This window comes from Rousettus aegyptiacus, unplaced genomic scaffold, assembly GCF_014176215.1.
Source record: "Rousettus aegyptiacus isolate mRouAeg1 unplaced genomic scaffold, mRouAeg1.p scaffold_m13_p_15, whole genome shotgun sequence".
Classification (NCBI taxonomy): Eukaryota; Metazoa; Chordata; class Mammalia; order Chiroptera; family Pteropodidae; genus Rousettus; species Rousettus aegyptiacus.
Genome location: NW_023416290.1, coordinates 57,486,712 through 57,493,308, shown reverse-complemented (window position 1 = coordinate 57,493,308; position 6,597 = coordinate 57,486,712). Strand labels below are relative to the sequence as shown.

The 6,597-nt window shown below is 38.8% G+C and overlaps 1 pseudogene; it reads right to left on the bottom strand.

Annotated features, from left to right (window-relative positions):
• Nucleotides 1-281: 281 nt before the first annotated feature.
• LOC118612269 lies at nt 282-398 on the bottom strand (annotated as a pseudogene).
• Nucleotides 399-6,597: the final 6,199 nt, after the last annotated feature.

Below are 6,597 nucleotides of genomic sequence, written 5' to 3'. Positions count from 1 at the left end.
AATTTAAGTAAAGCAACCTTTGGTTGACCTCACAGATTGTAAGGACCTTGTCAGCTTACGATCCCTTCTCTCTCTCTCTCTCTCTCTCTTTTCTTTCTTTCTCCTTCCTTCCTTCCTTCCTTCCTTCCTTCCTTCCTTCCTTCCTTCCTTCCCTCTCTCTCTCTTTTCTTTCTTTCTTTCTTTCTTTCTTTCTTTCTTTCTTTCTTTCTATCTTTCTTTCTTTCTTTCTTATCTTTCTTATTTTTCTTTCTTATTTTTCTTTCTTTCTTATCTTTCTTTCTTATCTACAGCACCTGGTCTTCCTAGGTGGTCTCCTATCCCAGCACTAACCAGGCCCGACCCTGCTTAGCTTCCAAGATCGGAGGGGATCGCCTGTTCAGGGCGGCCTGGCCATAGACCCAGACACCTTGTTTTACTTGCTGTTGATGCATTCACGTGTTTTGTGTTTCTTTCCCGTGAGTGCAGATGCCCATCTGTTTTGTTCGTTTTGCGATACCCTGTGCCTAGAATGGTGCCCAGCATATGGGAAGCATTTAATAATGAATAAGTATATTCTTCAACTCTATTCATATAAAGCAATTACATTTATGTTGTTTCCTGACCGTGAATATGGGGAAAGCCCATTTGTCCAGAGAAGCAAAATAAGATGGTGGGAAACTATGATTTATTTTATGCCCCTTAAATTTCAGGCACCGTGTTAGATGTATTTATCAATAACATGTAATTAACTGTTCAATGGAGTGATCATATTTAGAAATTAAAAAAAAAAAAAGCCCACTCACTTACCTGTGTTAGATAAGTACTCCAAAGCTTCATAGATTATAAATGACAGAGTAGAGTCAGAATACAAAATCATTTTTTTCTGAGTTGTAAAGGTTTTTCATACTGATGTTACAATTCAATCACCATAACAACCCTACAACCGCGTATATCAGTTTGCTGTCAAAGAACCTGAGACGGGAGAGGAGAAATAATCTCTCCAGGGTCACATAGCTGGTATGTACTCGAACACTGATTCCTGAAAAAGACCTTTAATGAGAGGTTGGAGCCTTGTACCTCAGATTGTGGCAAACCATTAGCATTTCAACATCTGGTGGCTTTACTGGAAATGGCAGTTCGAGGCCCCACTCTTGGAAGACTGGGGAATTTTCCTAGTAATTTGTCTCTCAAGAGCCAAGTGAGGTATCTAGACAGTGCAGATCCAGTGGAAGATGACATGCAACACAGATCACATGCGACAAAAATCCCAATTTAGCACACCTGCCCCAAACCGGTTCTCTGCAATCAGTTCTAAGTTCCCTTAGAACTTTATTAATCTAAACTTCATAGGCTCAGTGAAGAGACTCGACACATTAGAATTTAAGGTGTGGAAAATCTTGGCATATAGTTTCAGGACAAGATAATTCATCACAGAAATTATAACTTTCCTTCGTTTCTTCTCCGTCTAAAGTGAGATAAAAGGCTGATGAAAGATGCTCCTTGCACTCTATTAATAGATGCTAATTAAAGTCTTGCTTTGGACAAAAGAAAACAACCGAAGGCAAACGCAATAGGACCTCACAGATGGCTCCTGGAGCAGGCAAGGTGGGCTTGACAGGGCTTGGTGATTAAGACACAACACTATGGAACTTTTAGCAGCTGAAGCTGTTCTGTTTCTCACACAGACACAGTATGAAAGTAATTATTCATGTGTAAATTGTGTGACTTTTTCCTCTATCCTAAAAAATAAAAGGCATTATTCACTATAAATACAAATTCTAACAAATAAATCCAACTGAACATTATTCTGTAGGGTTCTTTATTTATTTTATTCTTTCTTTTTTTTTTTTTTTGCTGTTTACTGTTTGCAATGGCACTCTTAGATGTAGCTTTGGAAATAAAAAAGCATGTAACATCTGGAACTGCTTAAAATCAATTTCTTTTCTCTTTTATTTTTCTGTTCTATAACTAAAAATGGGCTTTCCAATTTGCATCATGCTTTTTTTCCCCCTCTTTTCCCTTTATAAAATAAATAAATAAGTGCCATCTGGTCTAACAGCTCCGTTGCCAATGATCAGCCCGAGGCAGTCCAGATCTGCCAGATAGTCAACGCAGAAAATATGGTTTCAAGAAGGAACGCTAAGAGAGCCCTTGCTGTGTCGTGCGGTTCGGCTTCCCGCCAAGTCACCGGCCCGTGCAAATACTGTGTTATCTCCCAGGGCCTCGCGAGGAATCCTTGCAATCTTCATTGTGGTGTTTTAGCACCTTGACTTGTCTTAATGAAGATGTCGTAAAAACTCAGCTGTTTCATAGTTACTGAAACATGTTGACATCTCAGAAAACCAGAGCAGTACTGCACTCTGCTCTCCCATCGGAGCTGTGGGGTTTTCGAGTGAGCGAATTGTCAACTTGTTCGTTTTCCTGGCATTGCCGTACCTTCGTGGCCATGGCCAGTGAGAAACAGCAGCTCTTCCCTGTTGTACCTGGCCAGACTCAGGCTCCTGGGCCCACAGATGGTAGTTACTCACTTATAGTCAGTCTCATCAGGAAACGATCACTTGACCTTCTTGACTTGGGTCCTGGTTTGGTGTTTTATCTCAGTTACAGTGCTGGAAGGTTTAGAGTCACTGTGGAACCCTTGTCTCCCTTTATCCTGTACGTCTGGAGCCCGATAAGTCCTGGAAATTCTACTCCCAGTCCTGGCCGCAGTCCTGTCCATCTTCACGGCCACTCCCCGGGTCCGCGGTTTTAATACATCTTGCCTGGGTCCCACTCAGAGCCTTCTATATGGTCTTCTATAGTCTTTTCTCCCTTCATAGTCAGTTCGGTCTTCTGAAAATATAAATCATACCGTGTTACCCCTCTGCCTAAAATTAGGCAATGTCTTAACATTGCGCTGAAGCATATAATCCAAATTCCTTAACTAGGCTCAAGGTCCTTGAAGAACTGACCTTCCCTCCCGTAGACCATCGTGGTTTTTGCAGCATTTCTCTCTATAGAGAAATGCTTTTGTCAGATCCAAAAGAGCAAGCATCATGTCTGATTCAGCACCTAACAGCGCCTGCATGTAATAGTCATTCATTAATTCAGATTGAATGTCGGTTCTTATTATCTTTATAATGTTAGACACAGAGTGTGACAATTCCTAGCCTCAGTTGCCTTTTCTATGAGATGACTCATTTCAGAGTTTTGTTGGATGCTTGAAAATCTCAGTTGGATCCACAAAAAAATATACTGAGTAAATTAATATGAGACAAATATTTTAATCCTAGTTTTTCTAACTGCTACCCTATGACTTTTGGCCAATTCCCTAAACTTTTCAGGCCTAATTTTTCAATCTATAGAATGGGACAATAATATTTTCAGAAAAGACTTGCTTAGAAGGATTAGATGAGGAAAATATGGTAGAAAACAGAGACTCATATATAGAAAACATTCAATAAATGGAATTGCCATTGTTATACCATTATTGATTTATGACCATAAAAAGAAAATAAAATGTTATGAGTTATTTATTTCACTAGTTTCAGAAATTTTCACCTTTATAAGATATTCCCCCAGAAGTACCCTTTACTGGTCCCATACTCTGATTCATTATATATACACAACTACATGTAAAAATCCTGGATCGACATGGCATGAACTTCTTGGGTGCCGAGACTGCATTTCTCCAAGAACTCTCTCATTATTCCACACCCATCTCCAGCATTTTCTGTTTCTCTGTACCCTCCCCTCTTCCACCACTGTGTCCCCCACACGACCCAAGATTTTGTGCCTAGGCTCCCAGTCTGTGTCAAGCCCTTCAATCTGGGGCTTAACATCTCAGTTTTACCTTTCTTCCAAGATGTTTCTTCAAAGTATGTCTTCTAAGTTCATTTAAGTAACACGTATTCCCCAGTCTGTGTTACCTTTACGCTACGTGCTCTCTCTGCCCTTTACGTTAGCAGGCATCGCACAGCACACATCTTGCTCGCTACCCTAATTTTCCTTTAGAGGATAAAGAAACAACGTTGTTCATCAAGCCCAGGGCCTGCTGCGTGATTCCTAAATAAACAGGTGTTAAAAGAAGGCAGCCACGACTTTGAGACATCCCAGCTACATGTCCCAAAATGTCTGTGTGATTTATGTCCAGCTATAACAAGGACTATGTGAGCTAGTTCTTGTTATAGCTGGTAGGAAGTATAGTTGAACACTAGGAGAAAAACAGTTTAAAAAAACTCATGTGGAAAGGTCAGTACTGTATCCACTCTTCTTGTAGTTTCTAGAAAGCGAACAAAGGGGACTTACGTCACTTCTCAGGGATTAATATCTTCACCTGAGTAATGGAGATAAAGTTATGTGAATTAAAACACATACAGTACATATCAGAGAAGTGTCCATTAATTGTGTTCTTTTTCTTCAATTAGGATATAAAGAGAATATTTTACAAAAAGTTCCAAAATATGCCCAAAGCATTTTAAGTGGGCTCGTGGATAGCCATATGCTCATTTTATTATAGAGTGAGGTAGGAGCTCCCTTCTTCCTTCAAATGCTGCCAGCCATTGTGTTACCTGGCATACCCAGGTGGAGGTGAGTGTGGGAGAATGTCCTTCCTGCCGCTCAGAATCGCTCTGAGTCTTCAGACATAAGACCCAATTATCCTTCTTGTCTTACTTAGCATAGATAAAGATGTTGTGATTGCTCATGAAATTAAATAGCATCTTTGTCAATCTGTTGACATTGATTGGCTCGATGACTTTAAATAATTTAAAGGATAAAATAGAAATGTGAGAGAACAGAAATAAATTCCAGGCAGTGGTTTTCAAAGCCAAGAGCTGCATTTTCATATTTGAGGTGTTTAGATGAGCATTTCTTGTACACGATAAATCGTGAAAGAGTGGTAATTAGGGTTGAAGGACTTGTATTTGTTAAATTATTTGGTTATCATGAATATTATGACAATTTTTCATTTCACAACGAACTGAAACCCAAATTATTTGTTTCCGTAGGCAGCGATGTTGCTATTCATTATTTACTGTGGCAATGACGACTTCATGAATACAGTGCCTTTCTATAAGGCAACTATACAAAGCACAGAATTATTTTGTTTATTAAGATGTACCTGGAGAGGACACCTGTTATAATTGTGGAAATTCTGAATGAAAAAATAGAGGATGCAGCATTTGTCACCACAGCTCCATGTGCATATTGCAGTTTGAACTAACAAACTATTATTACTTGAATACGTTGCATGGATCTTCTTTGCCGATGAAAAGAACATGAATTTGGTATTTCATTTATTCAGAACATTTTTTTGTGCCTGCTATGTGCCAAACAGCATTCTGGTAACAGGATACAGAGATGACTAAGTCATTTTCTTACCAGCAGTCATGAATTTTACTGTAGTGCTAACATATAAGTCGATAATTATAGTAATATGTGGTATTTTCAGTAGTAGAATTATTATTATAATAATTCCGTGGTAGAATTTCAGAACACTGAAATGTCATCAACATGTAAGAGCACCCAGAAATCTGGAGAGTGGAGGAGTGAGGAAGGGGTGTTATTAGAAGCAAATATTGGAGCTGAATCTCAATAAATAATTAGGAATATCAGGATTGGTCAAGAGAAGGTAAGAGAAGAAAATGAAGCATGTTTTAAACAAGAGGAAGAATAATTTGGAAGGCATGGATGTACGGATATGCTGTTTTGGAATTCTAAAGTCACTTCTTTTGGTGAATAATACATGAAGTAGAGAGTGACAGAAATTGTTTCCTCATATTCCAGAGAAAATCATACAAATTATGAAGGGTTTTTCACATTAAGATAGAAATCTATAGGGAGTTTATGAAGCATCTTTAACAAAAAAGAGATGCTATTGGATATTCGTTTGAAATTACTAGTTTGACAGATTTACAGAGAGAGAATTGGGGAGATCCAGGTGATAAGCAGAGACCAGATGGAAATAATATTGTAGTAACTCAATTGACAAATGATGTCTTTCACATAGAGAGATCAATGCACTAAGGAAACAGACCCTATATGGTTTTAACATTAGTCAAACGTGGCGGTATTTGGCAAGGCTTGGAACTGGATAACGAGGTGGAGGAGGCTACCATTATGAAACATATAGGAGGGGCAGATCTGGATCACCGAGCTGAGACTCTTAAATATTTTATCCGAAGACATGCTCTATGATATTATAGTTGCATATAATTTTTAAAAATAGATCATACGATATCTGTTAGTAAATTTTTTTAAATTACTGATGTTTTGCCTTTGTTATATAAAGGAATTAGAGATTTAAAGGGAAATTCGCCATTCTGTTTTCCATCAGCCTCATTTTACAGATAAGCAAAATAAGGTTCAAGGACAGAAAAATACGCCCAGCTTCCATAACTCCAAAGAGTAATTTGGCCGCCAAAGCAAATACCGACCAAATTATCTACAATCCAGTGGGAGCTGGAGATCGAGGAAGCCCGCACCTGATTCTTGATCTCTCTCCTCACCTCTTCCTCAACGCCCTGAAACCAAAACTGCTTATGTAGTCTTCTCCAGCTATTATCTTAGACCTTGGACCAGGCTTGAAGAAATCTGCCTGTTCCTGAATTATATCCTTTTACAAACCCTGATCTAGTC